This window comes from Onychostoma macrolepis, chromosome 18, assembly GCF_012432095.1.
Source record: "Onychostoma macrolepis isolate SWU-2019 chromosome 18, ASM1243209v1, whole genome shotgun sequence".
In the NCBI taxonomy this organism is placed as follows: Eukaryota; Metazoa; Chordata; class Actinopteri; order Cypriniformes; family Cyprinidae; genus Onychostoma; species Onychostoma macrolepis.
Window position 1 is genome coordinate 18,581,546 of NC_081172.1, and position 22,509 is coordinate 18,604,054.

Sequence of the window (22,509 nt, forward strand, 5' to 3'; positions counted from 1 at the left end):
TTCATTTCTGTACATGTTATGATGGTGTATAATATTCCTCATAAGGAACAGATGTGTTGACGGTAAAGCCATGTTTAAAAAGTAATTACTTTTCTTCATTCTGGAAAATAGCTGTTCTGCAACTTGACTGTTTACTTTTCCAGGTAGTTGTGGGACCATGTGAAGCTTCCGCAGGACATCACGGGGATCTTTCATATTGTCCTCATGGAACCGGTCATACAGGAGCATAATGCTCTGCTGAACCAGTTATTGGATGGCCTTCAGGGTCTGGAATCATTTTTTTACAATTCAGGCAAGGTAGTGAGACCTTCAGTTTCCAATCTTTGGCTTTGGCTGTTGTCTGGAGTTGGGGGCCTTAACCGTCCTTCAAAGGGTTTGAAAGGTAACCTTTCTGGTTCTCTAAGGTTCATGTGGGTTGCTAACCCACGCACAAAGTCATATATGATAACGTTTAGCATTCACTGTAAAAAAAAAAAAAAAAAATGACAATGACAGTCAAATGACTGGCAGCTACGGCTGCCAAACAAAAACCCTAAAATTACAAAAAAATACCTTAATTGAAATAAAGTGCAAAAACAATCATTTTACAGAAATTTTCATTGAAGGTTTTACAGAAAAAAACTGTTATTTTAGAAATTTTTCTTGTTTCAATTACGATATTTTACTTTAATTTTACGGTTTTTGTTTGGCAGCCGTAGCTGCCAGTCATTTGACCGTTTTTTTTCAGGACTTTTTTTTACAGTGTAAAACCCTTATTTTACAGATGTTTTCCTGGATTATTACAATGAAAGCACTAAATGTTCTACAGAGAAACACTGTTATTTTACCAATTATAACAATCAAAAGCCTTCAATAAAGTTATAAAGCCTTCAACTTAAAGGACAAGTTCACTTCCTGAATAAAAATTTCCTGATAATTTACTCACCCCCATGTAACCCAAGATGTTCATGTCTTTCTTTACTCAGTCAAAAAGAAATTAAAGTTTTTGAGAAATTAAATAATTTTTCTCCATATAGTGGACTTCAGTGGGAGTCAACTGGAATGTTTTCCTCAAAAACCTTAATTTCTTTTCGACAGAAAAAAGAAAGACATGAACATCTTGGATGACATGGGGGGTGAATAAATTATCAGCAAATCTTTATTCTGAAATTGAACTACTCCTTTTAAACTGAAAAAAAAAAACTAAAATATATGTACAAGATTGTCGAGCAATCTTATTATTCAGATGTAAAATAACATTATCAATGAATTCTTCATAAACATTTCTTCAGAGCCCCCAGGAGGAATTAAATAGCTAAAAATTGCATTTCTATCTTATCAGTTAGGGTAACTCTCATGATGAGGTCATGAGTACATACATTTTATATTAATCCACAATATTCCACTGACTCCTGTGGGCTCCATATACAGTGGTGTCCAAAATGATTAGAACACTAGTATTTTCAGCAGCTAAAAAATGGTTTTAAGTCAGTTATTTCTATCTTTTCCTGTAGTGTGTCAGTAGGAAATATCAGTTTGCATTTCCAAACATTCATTTTGCCATTAATTGTAATAATCCAGTGAGATTTTTGTACTCCACACATGTAGAGATCTGATCTGATCATCATCAGTCTGTCTGGAATGACATGAAGAAACCGAACAAACTGAGACAGACTACATCCAGAAGAACTGTGGCAACGTTAAAAAGCTGCTTTAAACGTAAAGGGTGGTCACACTAAATGTTGATTTAATTTAGTTAATAGAAGTTAATTGATAAAGAAAATGTATTTATTCGTCATTTAACAGAAATTTTGCACAAGTGCCTAAAACTTTTAGCTTTGCAGGTAGGTTTCTTGAAGCATCTTGGGAGACGCTGCCACATGTTCTTCTGGATTTAGACGATGAGATCAGATCTCTGTGGAGCACTGGCTGTCAAAAAGAGAAAGAAAAAAAGATTATGTCAGAAGACACCTGTTTTGTCTGGTATTAAAACAAATTAAAAACATGGAAGAAAAATACTGTGAAAATTCATTTAAAAATAGATTTATATATATTAATAATATATATTAATGTTAGACATGAATACTCACTTCCTCTGAAGATCATGTGGTATAGAAGATTTTCATTTCCAAAACTTCTGGATCATGAAGGGGAAGCGCGCACACACACACACACACACACACACACACACACACACATACATTATTATTAATTTGTTTAATAAAACACTGTCTGCTTACTGACAGAGACATGGGCTTGCAAAAATGTACTCACCAGCTCCATACAAAATCTTCACAGTTGATCCAAAATCCTGGTTTGCATACAGTATTCTTCTCCAAGGAGTCCAAGGATCATGCTTCCAGGTCCTCTCTGTCATATGAGTTTACATGACAGTGTTCTCAGGTTCTTATTTCAAAGTGCTGTCACTTTTTTCTTATGGGTTTGATCTTAAAACAAGCTGACAGTATGGGTGGGCGATATGACCATATTATGTCACAATATAGGAAATTTTACTTCACAATAACAATATATCTTATATATCACATGTATAAGATCAAAGTAGCAAATTACAAACAATAGGACTAATGCAATAGAAAAGACCAGTTAAATACATTTTCTCTTTAGTATTTTGTTGTTTGTTTAAAATTATGACCGACTGCAGGTAACATTAGGCTAAATTATACTGCTGTCACTTTAAGAACCAAAAGCACAGATCCAGCATACGGACAGGTCACCGGGTTTCCACCTGAATGTTTATCTTGACTCCAGACATTAGCGACTGTGTTTAAGTCAAGTGCATTTTGAGATGACTATCTGTATTTGACCATTCAAGTGAGGCGCGGTTTTCTGTGTGACATGGTCATATATCGCCCAGCCCTAGCTAACAGTATTAGCTCATACTAAACACAGTAACTGGTAGGACATTGAGATATGATATGTAATCGCGATTAGCATCTCACTTCAATCTTGATGTAACTATAAAACATTAGGCTATACATTAATAAAAGGTACTTACCTTTTGCAGTTTGCTTGTCTATTAGCTGCTGGTAGAAGTGTCCATATTCGCGTTTATTCGTTCTCAATCGTCATCCCACAACACAAACTCACTCAAAATATGAATTTAACACTCAGATAATAAAAGCCATTACTAGAGGAGCGACCGCAGCAGCAGCACGCTGACAGACACTGCTGTGAAAATGTATATTCAAATTTGAGCGGGAAAACGGCGCGCTCGCTAGTCATTGGCCAGATTCCTGAGTGACAGTCAGTTTAACCAATCAGCTCAAAGCAACACTGAGCGACAGCAAATAGCGTTGCAACTATGAAAAAAAAAAAAAGATTACAGTTAAAATAACTTAATTAAAGATTACAAATATGTCTTTTTATTTGTTTATTTTTGTAGGCTGTTACATTTAATTAATTGAGCAAATGGTGATTTCACATTGCATCTGTGCTATTCAGTGTTCACCACCTGTCATTTCCCTCTGATTTTAGGGTTTAGTTAGGTTTAGGGCCAGAGGGACTATGTTTTCAGACAGGAACAATAAAATATGCTGATTTAGGAACAGGTCTTACTTGGCAAAATCATGGTAGTCGGCGTGTGTGTGTGTACCTGTTTTTCTATTCAGGTGGGGACTTAAACCTGAATACACACAGACTCATGGGGACTCACGGTGGGGACCTAAATTGAGGTCCCCACGGGCAAACAAGCTAATAAATCAAGTTTTTTGAAAATCTAAAAATGCCTGTAGTTTCCTGTAAGGGGTTTAGGTGTAGGGTGATAGAATATACGGTCTGTACAGTAGAAAAAGCATTACGCCTATGGAGAGTCCCCACAAGGATAGCAAACCAGACGTGTGTGTGTGTGTGTGTGTACATTTGGCTACTTATGTGGTTATACATGACCAATAAGCACCCTTTTGTATTTTAACAAATCCATGATCTTTCCTTTAGAAGCACCAGTTGTACAACTAGGTATTTTCTTTATTTGGCCCTTCAGTGTTACACAGCCTGTTAATCCTCTGTCCACCATAACATTTATTTATGGCATCAAATCTATGCCATTATAACCGAGCGCACCACTTATGCTGGCGCGCGCGCTAAATCACTTCCGCGAGTGGAAAACAGATCTACACTCGAGGAAACGGGAGCCCGCGAACTAATTTCAAACACTCGCGCGCGCGTCACTTGTCCTCTGCGCGCAATACAAGCCCTCGCGCGCACGTGATCATCCCCCACATCCTCGCGCTCGATCTTCTCTCACCTGCTCGCGAACACTTCTATTTTTGTCAGTCGTGGGGCGGGGCTTGCTGTTTTAATTGTTATCTCTAACGCCATTGGTTACTTCCCCTTTTCCGGAAGTCAGCTGTGATTGGACACCTGTGAAAAGGCGATCCAAAATTCACATGTGACCTGAGACATGGCTTCATCAACAGACTAGATGCAAGTTGTCATTTTTTAATTTTTTAATTTATTTTTTTATAAATATAACATGGCTGTTTTAATGAAAATGAATTGCATGCATTGTCAGTAGAATACATCATTATAATAAAAGTTTATTAACATAAATTAACAAATTCTTCCGTTTACTAGTGATTACTAGTGATTACAATCTTGTGATGTTACAAAGATAAAACAGGACCATAACCCCTTTTTTTTTTTTTTGATAAGTATTTTTATTAGTTTTATATTGCACAATAAACAACAACAATTAAAGAACAAAATACATAAAATAATAATGATTAAAAAATGAATCAATAAATAAAAAATAAAAAAAAACAGACTTTTGAGAACAACAATCAGGGCATACAAGCAGTTTCAGTTGAAAAATGACTAGGCACTCAATAGGGGGCAGACAAGATACTAAGCATTACGTTGCTGGTCAGAGTCAGCATTACATTGGTCCAAATGATCTAGAAATGGTTGCCATATACTGTAAAACTTATTAAGATTACCAATAACTCCATACCGGACTCTTTCCATAAGCAATATTCCAGTAAGATAGTTCAACCAGGTCTTAAACTGAGGAACAGTGTCCGATTTCCACAGCCTCAGAATGACACTCTTAGCAGTAATCATTCTGTAAATTATTGTACTTTGTACAAACACATTATGATCTAACAGAGAAATAGAATAACCAAATAATGCAATTTCTGGATCAGGTGTAAAAACACAACCATACATATCCGAGAACCATTTAAATATGTCACGCCAGAAATCGTATAGTTTTGGATATGTCCAAAAGAGATGGGTCAGAGAGCCTTCTGCAGATTTACACCTGTCACAAATAGGAGAGATAGTAGGAAAAATTCTGTGCAATTTAGATTTTGAATAGTGCAGTCTATACATCACCTTAAACTGAATTAACTGATGCCTAGAACTAATAGAGCAAGATCGAATCCTGCTGAGGCTCTCCTCCCATACATCAGCCTCAATCTGCACAAACCCTTTTTTATAGATTTTAATGACACGTTTCCACGGTTTTTAGCATGGTAAATCTACCAAAAAGGTTATATTTGAAATTTTCATACAACATAAAGCTTGGGCTATATTAACTTTGCAAAATGAAAATAAAATAAAATAAAACTAATAGTCAACTTGTTGCTATATGCTGAATTAGTTGTAGTTCACCACTATATGCTTACCCAACCATATTTATATACAACCTCAAAAATGTGAGAAGTGTCCATTAAATAATTGTAAATAATAATAAATGTTCCTGTGGCTCAGTGGTAGAGCATTGTGTTAGTAGCACAAAAGGCCATGGGTTCAATTCCCAGGGAACACACATACTGATAAAAAAAAAATAACAATAATGTATAACCTGAATGCGCTGTAAGTCGATTTTAAAGCGTCTGCTAAATGCATAAATGTAAATTGTAAATGTACATGACTGTAAATCCCAAATTGGTTCAAAGGACCTTTGGATGAATAAATTATTTGTTCATATAAATAAGCAAGAGTTGCTGTATAAACTTTTTAATATATTTTGTATAACTGTGTCAAATTTTAGGGGTTGATGGTAAAATATTCTTTCATTGTAATTAAAAATGACAACTTACATGCCTCTAGTCTGTTGATGAAGCCATCCCTGCGTCCCAATGTGCCTACTTGTACTACATCCTAAAAGTATGTACTTTTTTCGCGAAGAAAAAGTAGATACTTTTGAGCGTGTAGCAGAAAAGTATGGACGTTTTTGGAAAACACTACTACGTCATAAAATTGCGTCTGGTGACATAATTGCGTTCATTTTACATCTGCTGTCAATTATTCAGATAGAAAGCATTCTTACATGACATTTTTGCCATTGCATAAAAAATACACATCGACATTTCTTTTCCATTACTCGCAAGTTTATTTATCCTTACCGTGCCCTACACTGCTCATTATTTGTTCTACAAATGCTTACCAGTTTATTCGCGAGACAAGAAAGAGTTGAAAAGAAACATGCTGATGTTTTTCCACAATGCTGTATGTATGCAATACATCACAAACAGCTGCATTACGCTTATCCATTTTCATATTAAAGTGTTACATTGAACATGCTTAAAATTAATTTAGATATTATATTATATATTTTCTAAATAATTTGTAATAATATTTAAGGAATTATTATTGTTTGCTGTTAATATCCATGAAAGAACTGAAAAAAAACAAAAAAACAATATATTGTATTCAACCAAATGAAATAATCAAATCGAAGTCATAAAAACATTAATTTGACAAGCCGTTTTTTTTTTCAACAGGATCAAAGAAAAGAAGATTGAAATATTGAGCTGGACTCCATAATGCCTGCTCATTTTTGCCCAGGCCCGATGAAAAATAAAATTCTGAATAGGCTATACATTTTTTGCCTCGCGCTACTGGCGGGCCCTGCAAGTATAATTCAGGATTCCGTGAACTGCACACGGAAATATTTATTCCGTAAATAAACACAGCTGGCTTGCTCTGAAGGGGCATATTTATTTAACGTAATCGCAACCTTCGCAATTTGACTCGCATTAAGCAATACCGATTTTCCACATAGCCATTATTTTATTTAAAATAAATAATTATTTTAATTTTATTGACAAAATATTTTAGTTTGTCTTGTATATTTTTTTCATAAGATCAGATAACATTTTAGGGTGTCATATGGTCATGTTACAACGTGCCCCTCAGCTGTTACAATGTACCCCACCTATGGGCCATGTTGTCACATTTCACTTCCAATTTTTGAGAGTAAATAAAGAAAAACGTATACACTGTATTTATGAAACAAAGCGACATATTTGTACTAGACACATGTGAAATTACTGTGGATAAAAAAAATATATACTCTGAACATGAAGTGGATTTACACAATTTGAGAAAGTCAAAAAGGGTTACTTTGTGCCCCGCTCTCCCCTGTCCTGCAGCCTTAACATAGATCCACATAAGGAAACAATCAATCGTACTCACTCAAATCCTTTTATAGCAGCGTTTCTCTTGCCCGTGAATACGGCTTCATTGGCAGCTCGCCAAGTAATTAGCTTTTCAGTGTGTTCATCTGACCCTGCAAAATAAGAATTTTAACTACTAGGTCTACAGTTGATACACAAAAAAAGAAAAAATCAAAATAAATGCTTTGCTAATCTCACATACTATTTAGGATGGATAGTATGAACATTGGGACGCACTGATTCAAAAATCTATCAGAAATAGTAGACCATCCGGGGACTTTTGGCATACTCTTTTCAGCATACTATGCTTTGGGACACACTTATTCTATTCTCACATACTATTTAGGATGGATAGTATGAACATTGGGACACAGACCATGTCTCAGGTCACATGTGAATTTTGGATCGCCTTTTCACAGGCGTCCAATCACAGCTGACTTCCGGAAAAGGGGAAGTAACCAATGGCGTTAGAGATAACAATTAAAACAGCAAGCCCCGCCCCACGACTGACAAAAATAGAAGTGTTTGCGCGAGCAGGTGAGAGAAGATCGAGCGCAAAGATGTGGGGGATGATCACGCGCACGAGGGCTTGTATTGCGCGCAGAGGACAAGTGAGGCTTGATGTGACGCCAGAGGACAAATGTACCCTTTCACCCAGAGCTGGGCCATGTGTGGCAATGATGGAATAATATTGCAATAAACATATTACAGATATTTTAATGAAGTGTAGTATTGTTTAAATTTAATCTTTGAAATGGCAAGTCAAAACAGAATGAAAAATATAATTTCATATAATTTCAAAATTAAGCAAATAAATAAATCAGAGAGAGAGAGAGAGAGAGAACATTTAACTTATCATGCAATATTAATTTGATTTTAACATGGGGCGCATACATTTATTAATATGCTGTCATTCACTAGCATTAAATAAAATGATCATAAAAGTATTTAGTTTTTATTCAAATCTTCGGTATCCATGTGATGCTTTGTGTGAGGAACAGATACAAATTCAAACCATTCATAAGTGATATGTATCTCCTTCCTCTGTAGCTGTGATCGTAGATATGTATCTCCTTCCTCTGTAGCTATAGTAACAGATTCAAAATTTGCCGTTAAGAAGTTTTACAAGAAGTTTTACGGCAGCGATATCAAACCCCACCCAACATTGGTATGTGGGCCCCATATGGGTTATACCTGGGCAGCATGGGTTCCATGTGGGCATGGGCTGAAAATGGGCAATTTATGTGGGTCCCATGTGTGTTTCACAATCTGGGTCCCATATAGGTTTGAACATATGGGACCTTCATGGGATCTATGTGGGCATGGGCTGAAAATGGGCAATTTATGTGGGTCCCATGTGTGTTTCACAATGTGGGTCCCATATAGGTTTGAACATATGGGACCTTTATGGGATCTATGTGGGCAAAATTATTTCACACTTAAAATACATCCTTATACCTTTAATGTTTTTGGTTAATAGACACTTTTTAACAGAGAATATAGATTTTATGGATCTGATCAATATAACTACTTTTTAAATGAAAATACATTATTTTCTATTGTGATGTTTCATTTTGTTTGAATTATCAATATTACAATGTTAGCCTGCTTATGCATTTATCAAAATGTGGAGCGGTGGCGCCGTCGAAGCGGGAATCACCTCAATCATTTCAGCAAATCAAGGATGTGGATGCGGAGCGAAAATGTGCAGGTACATGCAGATTTTCTAAACATGCCTTTGTTAATATGTGTTTAAGCATAGGAAACTTTGTTTTTACAGTCTAAATGCAGAGGTGTAAAAAGTACTCAAAAATTTTACGCAAGTGAAAGTAAAGATACTCAGTGAAAATTTTACTCAATTAAAAGTACAAGTATCTGGCCAAAAACATACTTGAGTAAAAGTAAAAAAGTATAACTTTAAATTGTACTCAAGTATTAAAAAAATAAAAGTACTTTTTTTTCTGACAGACATATACAGAAGTTTTGTTAAAGGGAGAAAAATGCAGGTTTTTCAATTCAAATGTATTTGTATAGCGCTTTCCACGATTCAAATCGTTGCAAAGCAGCTTTACAGAACATTTAAGTTTCTACATTATATTTAGGAGTAGGTTATTGGTGGTACAGTAAAAATCATGCAGTTAAATTATATATATATATATATATATATATATATGACTTTCATTTATTAGATGAACACACAAACTAAGATCTAAATCATCTAAACTAAATCATCATTTTTTCGTATAACAAGTATGGGATGTCCAAAAATGACACTTCAAAAACTACACAAAGTGAATATTACAGTAACCCCTGTTAATGAATCAGTGTCTTAAGTGAAACAATGAAAATTACAAATACTAATATTTTAAACTTGACCGTCGTGTTCACTTTGTGTGGTTTCTGAAGTTGTCCTGTCCCCTTGCATTATACGGACTAATAATCTTTGCTTGTGTTCATCTGAAGAAAGAAAGTCATAAACATCTGGGGCGACATGAGAATCTTAATTTTTGGGTGAAATGTCACTTTTAATAACAATGTGATGCAGAGGTTAGAAACATATTCCAGACAGAATGCAATAATGGGTTGAATTAATGAAGAGAGTCATAGAATTAAAACATACAATATTAACGTTTTGAAAGGCCACTTTTTTGTGTGTTGTCTATGTCACTGTCTAAAAGGATAATTAATCTTTTAATGGTTTATTTGGGGAATTTTTTTTGTGGGGGCTTTTTCTCAGGAAATATTGCTACATAATTATTTGTGACTAATTATATGAATTAATGAGAAAATCGTGTAATTATTAAGATTAAGAAAATATACATTGAGAGTCCAAATTCCTATTTTGATGGTGAACTTTTGAACCCAGACATTTACCTGATGAAAGTCATAACTGAAGTAGAACTGTGTGTGTGCTTGATGCGTGAAAACAATGATCATTGGTTCTCACATCAGGCACGCACGTTTGAGCTTCCGTTTCCCATATTCAATGTGTATAAGATAACATAAAATTGTAATGTACTTTTTAAGTTGAAATAAAATTGTAAGGAGTAAAAAGTACTGTTTTTTCTTCAGAAATGTAATCAAGTAAAAGTACAAGTAGTCAGTTTAAATTGTACTTGAATAAAGTAAAAATCCCCCAAAATAATACTTAAGTACAGTAATCAGACCTCTGTCTAAATGACCTTTGAACTATCTGGTTTTTTGGGGGGGGGGCCTAACAGTTAATAACGTAAATGTCTCTGAGGTTTAAAATTGAGGTCATTTTTGTTGACTCTGACATGTAATGTTGTTTTTGCCTGACATTTATCAAGTCATATAGACAAATTTTGTTTATTTTAGGCTTTCCTGCTGTATTTTGTGGCTGTAGCCGCCATTTTTTTCCCCTGAGGGAAAAATAAATTTCCAGCCGATATAGCACTAATTTTGAATGACATAATTCTGAATTTGCTTTCTGACATAAGTTAAGTTCTGAAATATGGGCTTTCAGGCTGTGTACCACCAAATTTATTATGGCTGTCGACGATTAAAGTTAAAAATGAGTGATGTTGATTGCGGCATTACTGCTTATGTTGCTAAGCCTTAAAACCAATCACACATGTTCATGTTGAGTTTATGAATGTAGTGGCCAATCAGGGTTTAGATTAGTCATCGCGCCGGAGTTTTGAATTTCGTGCTCTGAATTCTGCATTTTCAACCTGAACATCAATGCAGCATGCAAGAGATTCATTTTACAGTTTGCACAGCTTCAATGATTATAACGAGAGGTTTTACCAAGGTGCATAAAACCTAACAAAAATTATTTGTGATATTAATTAATGTGACATTGTGAAATTTTATAATAAATGCTGTTGATTGAGGTTAACTTTTTTTGAACCTTGAATATTTTTAACTGGTTTCCCATAATCATTAATCATGAAACATCTGTAAATGTCTTAATATATAAATATATAAAACACCCAAACCAGTAAAAATAAATAAATAAAATAAAAACTTCAACCATATAGGATGTATGTGATGTTAATAAATATTAGCCTACTCAGTACTTAAATTTAAAATTGCACTGCAACAAGGAAACTGTAAAATAAAGTGTAACCCAAATATGCAGCTGGACATTTATATCTAAACTTATGCTTTTACAGGTGGACTGAGGAAGAAAACTATGATTAATGATGTGAAGCAGGAGGCAGAAAAGGCTCCAAGTGCTGTACTGGGACCAGAGACGAGTGGAAAGAGATTAGAGAACAGCACGAGAAAGACCGTCTCCAGGAGTGTTAGCAGTTTGTGTTGTTTTCTTGTTTGTTTCTAAATTGTGTAGTTTTTGAGACAGAATATGTGACCCTGGACCACAAAACCAGTCTTAAGTCGCTGGGGTATATTTGTAGCAATAGCCAAAAATACATTGTATGGGTCAAAATTACTGATTTTTCTTTTATGCCAAAAATCATTAGGATATTAAGAAAAGATCATGTTCCATGAAGATATTTTTAAATTTCCTACCGTAAATATATCAAAACGTCATTTTTGATTAGTAATATGCATTGCTAAGAACTTCATTTTGACAACTTTAAAGGCAATTTTCTCAATATTTTGATTTATTTTTTTTGCACCCTCAGATTCCAGATTTTCAAATAGTTGCATCTCAGCCAAATATTGTCTGATCCTAACAAACCATACATCAATGGAAAGATTATTTACTTATTTATTCAGCTTTCAGGTGATGTATAAATCACAATTTCGAACAATTTACCCTTATATGGTTTTGTGGTCCACGGTCACATACATTTTATTATTATACTGTAAGTTCAGGTGAGTTTGTTGTTTTTGTGTTTCTTCATTGTGTCAGTGTCAAATTTAGAAGAGCACTGATGTTTCTTAAAGGTTCACCCAAATCTGCATATTCTGTTATCATTTACTCTCCCTCATTTACTTGTTCCAAACCCATAAGACATTCATTCATCTCTGGAACACAAATGAAGATATTTTTAGACCTCCGTGAAGTTGGCCCCCCACCCATCACAAAACGTCGCAAAAATAGTCTCAGTCGTTTGAGCTCCGTTTGTGCTGGTTTGTGCCGTAAAAAAATCGTTTGTGCTGCTTTGGTTTTTTTAGATATTAAAATAATATTTAAAGGTCATTCTCAGGTCACTCAGCCCCCCGCATGCTCCAAATTCACCCCGAATAGTCTCGTTTGTTTGTGCTTCGTTTGTGCTGGTTTGTGCCGGTAAAAGTTTTGTTTGTGCTGCTTTGGATTTTTAATTATTAGACATTACATTATAGGCGATGACGTCACCAGCCCCCCACACGCTCCAAAATCACCAAAAATAGTCTCAATCGTTAGTGCTGGTTTGTGCATGTAGAAGTTTTGTTTGTGCTGCTTTTTATTTTGCTTTTTTGTTTTTTTCAACAATACAGTTGAAGTAACAAGGTCAAAAGGATCCTAGTTAATATTCCAACTTATAACAGACACAGGCAGGATAACAGGATGTGTGGAATGTAACACCAACTCCAAGGTAAATGTTTTTATTTGTTACTGTATGTCATTATGTGAATAAAAGTAGTATGTCATAAATACACGCACCATAATATGTTTGCTGCATCTCTGTGCTTATACATACACAAGCTATGTGTGTGTGTGTATTATATGCATGTATGGAAACTCATGACTCAATTAAGTAAAAATTATTTTACTTGTGAAACTGAATTAAAGTGTACTATCGAACATCCATTAGCACAAATAATGGACCTTTAAAAACTTAAACTTAAAAACACTTAATACTGACAAGCCATGGCACACTGTCATGCCTTCAAGGCAAAAGTGCCACACAGAATAATAGATTTAAGTGCAAACTCCATCAAGCCTGACTTCCAGAAGAGCAGAAACAACTTCTCCAAACAGGAGTAGGAAAACAAAGGTGTGTGGCATACAACAAAAATACTTAAATGTAAACAGTGCAATCAATCTTTTGTGTATAACACTGCATGTGGGCATATTTTGTTTTTTTCTGACACTCCTGTCACTCCACTTCTCAGGTCGTCATACATCTCCAAAAAACACATGGAGACCTCCTGCAGTAGGCCACATAATGTCCAAGAGCATCCTGGGTTAAGCCTCCTTTGAAAGCAATGACTGCCCTTAAAGTAAATCTCTCTCCTTGGAGCATCAGATTTGAGGGAAACTCACTCAAAGGAAATTCTATGGAGTTGCTTCCCAGGTCAGTGTCAATCCACAGAAGTTCTCCCAGACTGTAACTGTGAGAAACTTTCCCTGCACAGAGCATTTTTCCTGATGTAGAGTCTGTCTTGAATGCAGAGGGACACTGTGATGGACTTTGGATTGGCCTGAGGCAGGGGGACTCCGGAAGGTTAAGGCCTTCTTCCACTGCGGTCAGAAGATGAGCGATGCCAGAAGCCTGCAATACAGCAACAGAAGTACAAACAAATGGTATTTCCTTGTGACTTGTGTGCTGTGACTGCAATACTGTGAGGAGCACTGTTTTGTGAAGTAAACACATGCATGTTTTGTCATTGATTTTTCAATGATAGTGGAGATGTGGCACTGTGCATCAATTTCGAGAGCACCAAACTTCAGCTGGACAGGTTTGAATATTCCACTCAGCAGTTCTGCCCTCTGTATGTAGGCATGTGCATTCAGACCCTTTGTGCTGATGGTTTTCACTAGCTGGAGGAGGTTGTTGGAGTCCTCACCACAAACTAAATTTGCAAAGGTGACACTATCACAGAAAGCACAGCATAAGCATTGACAAAAAGCATCAAATGCACATGTGTTCAGCACAGAGATTCTTGACTTCCTGAGTTTAACAGGCTGTTGATTATTTCCATTTTTCAACAGTTCCACTTTCAGTCTTTTCCCTCTCACAGATGGATCTGCATGGAGCCATTCAGGACAAGGAGAGAGGTATGAATTCCTCTTTCTCTTTTGGGTGGAAGAGCTAGGCCTCTCCAGTTTTCAACAGGGTCTTCCTCTGTTGGATTGATGTTTGTGACAATGTCAGACTTCCCAGAACAGGAATCATCCATTTCTGGTTTTACATCTACACTGCAATTTATGGTTGGTAGTGGATTGGCTTCTTTGACGATCACTGTTGCAACAGCTGCATCTTCTTCACCTTTTTCTTCACTTTTTTGTTTTGCAGAACAAATGCACATGTTGCCTTCAATGAAGGACAGATGTCGAGCAATGAATCGATCCACCCGAATCGGCAAGTTTTCATGCTTGAAAAGGCCATGTTTAATGTTTTTGAACTCTGCTTCAACATTGGCTGAACTTGCGATGATGTTGGTGCTTCGGAAGTGAGGGATCATTACCCCTGTCCAAAGTGGTAAGTAGCTTGCAAGCCAGATTATGTTGGGAATAATCTCAGGGAGGAAGTGCATATTATCATGATCTCCATTAGCCACAGCAAGTGACCTGCTTTCCTCACATATTTCTGTCACCCACTGCCGTAGGTCTGTCTGCGCTTGGTCACCCACCCACTGCGTTTGATCTGCTTTTTCCAGGTCCTCACCCTCTACATCTGGAATGATGACACACTCTTCTGCAATTCGGCCTTTCAGGTATTTCTTGCACCTTTCTGATATGAGGGGAACTCCAGAGCTGTCATTGCCCTCTGTTTCACTGAGAGCCACAATAGTAATGCTGCGTAGTAGCTCTCTAGCGTCGTCCATGGATTGTGACTTGAGAAGCTGTGCCATTGACCTTACAAAGAAATCTTTAATGCGATGTGTTTTTTTCTTCAAGCAGTCCCACTGGCAGATCATCTTGATGCAGTGTGCAACATCAACCCGTACAAAACAAGGTAGCACTTTAGCAGACTGATTACCAAGTAAGACGCCACAACACGCATTGATGTAGGTCTTCAGATCAGGATGAGGAGTAAAAGCCTTGACCAAAGCTCCGAGCAAAGCAAGTGAAAAGTCACTTACAACCTCTTTTGGAGTTGGTGCACCTGCACGTATCCATTCTGTCAGCCAATGTGTTATTGCATTAACATCATGTCTCTCTGACAGCATTTGCACGACTGGGACACTTGAGCTCTTATTACCTGCCAGAACTCCCTGATATAAGAAGACATGGCCAGACATGCCGTTTGGTCTCTGTAGTTTCCTCACTACTGAGCCAGTTGCATCAAAACTCACAGTGGGGTTAGTAGATGTCTTTGATAATGACTTGTACATATACATTTGTGTTTGACTCCAATAGTGACAGAAAAACTTGTCCAATCCAATGTCTTTAATGCTACCACTGTGAGGTGCGCTGTATTTTAACATCTGCAGTGACAAAATAGGATCCTTGTCACCTAGTTCTAAGGCATTTCTCTCTTGCTTTGCTTTGCAGGGTGGCCAAATTAGGCAGATGGCTTGGCTCAGGATCTCCAAAATCCATCAGCTTTGTTGCCTCTGATGCCCTCCATACATGGGATTCCATTCTACCCTCACACAGTTCTTTGGATATCTGCACACGCAAGTTACCAGACATCGGACACTTGGAACAGCCAGTGTGCAGGGAGTCATCTGTGTTTTTAATGAAACACTTTAGCACCATTGGGCTGTTCATTTCAGGCTCTCGGTCACATTTTATGTGAATGTGGCCATGACATTCCTTACACTTGCCTCTGATTTCTATGTATTTCTCTGTGGCTGATGGATAAACCTTGGCTCTTTTAAAGGCAAATGTGCAGGGGCTTTTCACTTCTTGCCAAATGTGATGATTTATCACATGCGTCCAGATGCCAGGCTTCAAAATTGTGTATTCCCGTTTTTGTGTTTTAGAGAACTTGTTTTTGTATTGAACTGTTTCAGGCATAAATTCAATCCATTTCTGAAATGGAACTTCAAGATCAAAAGTCCAGCTATCTTTTGGTTTGGGGGAAAGGGACCCTGGCTCTAAATCAGTGTCATCACTACTGCCACTTGTTTCATGATCACTTTCATCACGAATAAACTCTAAAGCATTCCAGATGTTGTGTCTGTTTAATTTAACAAAAGTGTATAGAGCCTTTGCGGTGATCTTGTTCTCTAGCTGCTTACTAAGCTCTGTCCAGATGTTCTGATAGGAGTAGCTATGTTGCCATTTTTGACTATGGCCTCTTTTGATGAACACAGGACTGTGAAAATGGAATCCCTGTCGACTGCTGGTTTCTTGGGCATCTGGCATAAGCAAAACATAATTAGTCATTTAAATAATCCTGACTCCAAAAATGTCATGTATAGTGTAAACCTGTATGACTGTATTGGACCGAATATAAGGATAATATGGATGTTATATCTTATATTACTAACAATACGGTAATGTTGATCCCTAAATGCACAACATATTCTAAAAACTAACATGGGTCATATGTGCAACTGTATTTAGCATTTAATTGCTAATGATACGAGAGATATAAGTATTAGCAATGAGTTTTCTGTTCAATAAACATTGACAATCTTAGCTCACTTGAATGCTGTACCGTTGTTCTTGAAGTTACCATTACAAAAATTAACCATTGTTTTAGTATAGTAAAAGTGTAGTAACCAAGATTTTCTTGTTTTTATTATTTGGCATATTCATTACCATTTGTATAAAAGTTTTACTACAAATACCATGGTTAAACTATGGTTAGTGTAGCAAAATAATGGTTAATTTATGGTTACCATGGTTTTATTTGTAGTAACACCATGGTTAATTTTTGTAAGGGTTACTAATAATATTGTGAACTGATATTGTTAAAATATTGTACTTACATTGGCCAGAAATTCGAGTTTGTAACTGTATCAACTTTTCCTCTACTAACTAAATTTCCACAAGAGCATCTTGAACAGAAGTGTCACCTCGTGGTGGGAGTGAAGTGTATCAAATGATACCCCTTGTAAATAAGTTCAATCAGGTGAGAACAAAAACGCTGAAGTTACATAAAGCTACAACTTGATGGCGCTCGTGCACAAAACCATTTTAAGTGAGAGAAAGTGACAGAAAAAGAGTCCGACAGCAGATGAATATTGAGATGCTTTTAATAAACACCACAACAACTACAAAAAAACAGTGATGAAGAGTTGTTGTTCTATTAAAACATCACTAGAATCCAACAATTTGGTAAGAAATTGAATAAACGAGGAACCCAAAATAAAATGCTAAATAAAAGCAAAATAAAAAGCAGCACAAACAAAACTTTTACCGGCACAAACCAGTACAAACGAAGCACAAACAAACGAGACTATTCGGGGTGAATTTGGAGCATGCGGGGGGCTGAGTGACCTGAGAATGACCTTTAAATATTATTTTAATATCTAAAAAAACCAAAGCAGCACAAACAATTTTTTTACGGCACAAACGGAGCACAAACAAACAGGAGTATTTTGGGAGAATTTGGAGCGTGTGGGGGGGCTGGTGACGTCATCGACCGTAAAATTCAATGTCTAATGTTTTAAAAACTGAAGCAGCACAAACGAAAATTGTTACGGCACAAACCAGCACAAACGAAGCACTAACGATTGAGACTATTTTTGGTGATTTTGGAGCATGTGGGGGGCTGGTGACGTCATCGCCTATAATTCAATGTCTAATAATTAAAAAACCAAAGCAGCACAAACGAAACTTTTACCGGCACAAACCAGCACAAACGAAGCACAAACAAACGAGACTATTCGGGGTGAATTTGGAGCCTGTGGGGGGGGGGGCTGAGTGACCTGAGAATGACCTTTAAATAAATATTTTATATCTAACAAACCAAAGCAGCACAAACGAAAATTTTTACAGCACAAACCAGCACAAACGGAGCACAAACGACTGAGACTATTTTTGCGACGTTTTGTGATGGGTGGGGGGCCAACTTCAAGGAGGTTATTTTTAGAGGTTTCTGGCCCTCCATTAAAAGTCAAATCCCAAAACTGACACTTTTAAATGTTCTTAAAAAGATCATACAAAAAAATCAATTTGAATTGAGCTGTTTAATCTAAGTCTTCTGAAGAGACAGTCACTTTAAATGAACAGATATAATTTATGCTTTTGTGCACATATAAACACTGATCAGCGGACAAAGACGTTTTAATAGACGGAAAGTCAAGCCTGCTTGCTTGAAGTGTGAGAACCAATGAAGTTTGTTCTCATGCTAGTACCACTGAACTTCTTTAAATATTCACTGATCAATGTTTATATGTAAATAAAAGCTGAATATAAATCTGCAATTTTAGTAATTAAAATAACATGGGTTATCCTAATATATTGATTAATGACATTGTATTATAATTAGGGGTGTCAACGGTAACGCGTTAACACATGCGAATAATATAAAAAATTTTACGCATTAATATTTTTTTAACACAGATTAATAGTTTGATAAGGTTTAACCCCAACTTCTTCCTGTCATCGCAGCACGGAAGGTTATCTATCATTGTGTGATGAGGGTACAGCGAACCAGTGTTAGCGGGAAAAAATTACAGAGCCGTGGGTTGCGGTTTTTTGGGCTACTTTTTTAATGTACCGCAGCCGCCCAAAGTGTATATAGACAAATAAAAATAAAAATAGATCCTTTTACTAATGTGTATTGTACTTGGATTATGCCATGGTCTGTCTGAATACTCAATTCTGATTGGCTGGCAGGTGTTGATTAAATTCGTTGAACTGCACAGGTAGTTCCAGGTCAGTTTAATCACAGTTTAACCATAGTAACATACAGTTACAGTTGAGTAGTAATACAGACGAAAATAACTGTCATTTTTATCGTTCCGGTCAAATATTGCAGCACAAATATTGTTAACATCTTTAATATGTGAATGCTGGGAAATGACCATGGTATAAATGGGATAATCAACGGCTAGCTGTGTATTAAACGATTTGAATGCACTTCGCAGAGGCAACCACCCTCCGCTGCACGTCGGGCGGTTCTTCGCCTCCATGTCGTGCATTCAAATCGTTTAATGCACAGCTAGCCGTTGATTATCCCTTACATGTATCCCTGGCAACTTAAGAACTGAGAGGCGGTTGTAACATCACAAACAACGTGAGTTTCAGCCAGAGCACATGTTAAGGCTTTTACACAGCAGAAATAAACATGACAACAGCCACTATAGATTATATAAGATAATAAAAACACACAATTACGATAGATATGCTCTGTATGTGATTTTCTTGAGTTGAATGTGTGCATCTGAAATGCTAATTTGTGCAGCGGTATAAAAGGCTATAAATAGCATATTTTAACAACAGTAAACGACCAAATTCCACATGTAATTACAGTTATTACAAACACTCGATGGTGGTTTGAAGTGAGTTCTGAGTAAAAGTGTACTATTAATCTCATAAATTGTCTTATGTAGCATGTTAGCGCTAATGCAGCTGCAGAACTGGTCCAATTCTTTATAATGCATTTTGTCATAATACTTCACGTGTGGTCGCAAGAACTGTTTTGTTGTATTTATTTAGAAATACTTTTGATAATAGTTGGGTAAATGTATACTGGGATTGAAGCGATGTGGCTTGGTAAACGTTTTATTGCCAGTATAAAGGCTGATAATGGCTGAATAAAAACAAAAGAATAATGATAAAAGAATAATGAGGATTATGTCTCATACCTGGCGGAAGTGTGAAAGGTTCTGTTTCCTTAAACTAGTTTGTCATGCATTTGTTTATTTCAACACATTTACAGGTAAATCCTAGTATTTTAATTTTGCTTCATTGAAGGTTCACAAAAGCATGTAGTCTCTGTTACCCTTAATGGAATAAGTTTGAAACAACCAGGATTCTTCCTAGAGCTGGCCTCCTGGCCAAACTGAGCAACTGATGGAGAAGGGCTTTGGTTAGAGTGGTGACGAAAAACCTGATGGTCACTCTATTTGAGCTCCATGATCATATGTGGAGACAGGAGAAATCTACAGAGGGACAAACATCACTGCAACACTCCACCGATCTGGGCTTTATGGCGGTGTGGCCAAACTCAGTCCTCTCCTCAGTGAAGACAAAAGAAAAAAAAAAGCACCTAAAGGACCCTCAGACTGTGAAAAATAATATTATCTGGTCTGATGAACCTCAATTCTAAGCATCATGTTTGAAGGAAACCATGCTCTGCTCATCACCTGCAGAGTACCGTCCCAAAAGTAAAGTGTGGTGGTAGCAGTCTCATGCTGTGGGTCTGTTTTTCAGCAGCAGGGACTGAGGGACTTGTCAGAATAGAAGAAAAGCTCAATGCACCAAAATATAGAAAACCCAGTCCAGAGCATTCAGAACCTCAGACGGGCAGAAGGTTCACCTTCCAACAGGACAGTGACCCTAAGCACACAGCAAGAGTCGCTTATAGACAGCTCTGTGAATGTCCTTGAGTGGCCCAACCACAGCCTGGGATTGAACCCAGTCAAATATTTCTGGAGAAACCTGAAAATGTACGTCTGCTCCCATCCAACCTGACAGAGCTTGAGACATGAAGAGGTGAGGAGACAAATGGCAGATAATTGCCAAATGTTGATGAGCAAAGCTTGTCGCATCAAACAAAAAAGACTTGAGGCTGTAAAGGTACTTCAGCTAAATATTTAGTCAAGGGTATGAATACTTATGCAATGTACTTATTGGAGTTTTTTTTATTTTTAATCAATTCACGAAGTTGTGACAATTCGGTTTTTGCTTTGTCAATATGTTGTATGGAGTATATATTGATGTGGGGGGGGGTAATTTAAAGCAGTTTAGCACAAGGCAGCAACATAAAAAAGGGGTATTAATACATTCTCAAGGCACTGTATTTGATTCTGTTAATTAATTACTTTTTAAAAATAACACTGCATGTGTTTACTTGTAACCCTCAATAAAAATGCAGCCTATCTGAATACACACAAATATAACTGAAATTCATAATATTACAGTAAGGCAAAGATAATAAGTATGACATTTCATAATGTCTGAATAAGATAAAATGCATTACATGTTAGTAGGAATTCATAGAAACACAAACATCTATATATGGTATTGTCCTGACGCTTCCCCTTTAAGAAATCTGAGTGTAGTGCGCGTGCAACTGTAGCGCGCATACTTTGAACAGTAACGGTCAAAGAAGAGAAGAAGCTGAGAAATCGAGTGATTAACGTTGTTTAACTTGTTAAAATGTATTTAAAGATGCTAAAAAGGAAGAAATAGTAATACTTATCTGATCTGCATCCTAAACTAACAGTTTTGGGTTAACAATATCTGTTGGTGAGTTGTTGAGCTGGTTTTATTGAATGTGATTAGCAAGGAGTCCGCCTTTACATAGCAAAATATATTGTTAAACAACTGATATTAATTAAATATTAATGTATGCTGTTTATAATAAAATGTCATTATATAAAACACTGTTCAGCCACCATTTTGAGCTGTTTTGAATAACGTTGTGCTTTACGGTTTTGTATAGCGCTATTTTAATTTTGCTTCATTGAAGGTTCACAAAAGCATGTAGTCTCTGTTACCCTTAATGGAATAAGTTTGAAACAACCAGGATTCTTCCTAGAGCTGGCCTCCTGGCCAAACTGAGCAACTGATGGAGAAGGGCTTTGGTTAGAGTGGTGACGAAAAACCTGATGGTCACTCTATTTGAGCTCCATGATCATATGTGGAGACAGGAGAAATCTACAGAGGGACAAACATCACTGCAACACTCCACCGATCTGGGCTTTATGGCGGTGTGGCCAAACTCAGTCCTCTCCTCAGTGAAGACAAAAGAAAAAAAGCACCTAAAGGACCCTCAGACTGTGAAAAATAATATTATCTGGTCTGATGAACCTCAATTCTAAGCATCATGTTTGAAGGAAACCATGCTCTGCTCATCACCTGCAGAGTACCGTCCCAAAAGTAAAGTGTGGTGGTAGCAGTCTCATGCTGTGGGTCTGTTTTTCAGCAGCAGGGACTGAGGGACTTGTCAGAATAGAAGAAAAGCTCAATGCACCAAAATATAGAAAACCCAGTCCAGAGCATTCAGAACCTCAGACGGGCAGAAGGTTCACCTTCCAACAGGACAGTGACCCTAAGCACACAGCAAGAGTCGCTTATAGACAGCTCTGTGAATGTCCTTGAGTGGCCCAACCACAGCCTGGGATTGAACCCAGTCAAATATTTCTGGAGAAACCTGAAAATGTCGTCTGCTCCCATCCA

The 22,509-nt window shown here is 36.8% G+C and overlaps 1 long non-coding RNA gene across 1 annotated transcript; it reads right to left on the reverse strand.

The window, feature by feature from the left end:
• Positions 1 to 980: 980 nt before the first annotated feature.
• LOC131524773 (uncharacterized) lies at positions 981 to 4,143 on the reverse strand. Its single transcript, XR_009267071.1, has 4 exons — positions 2,996 to 4,143; positions 2,254 to 2,349; positions 2,070 to 2,116; positions 981 to 1,908 (listed from the first exon to the last, which is right to left on the reverse strand). It is a non-coding gene; the product is annotated as an uncharacterized LOC131524773 (long non-coding RNA).
• Between the last annotated feature and the right edge of the window lie 18,366 nt (positions 4,144 to 22,509).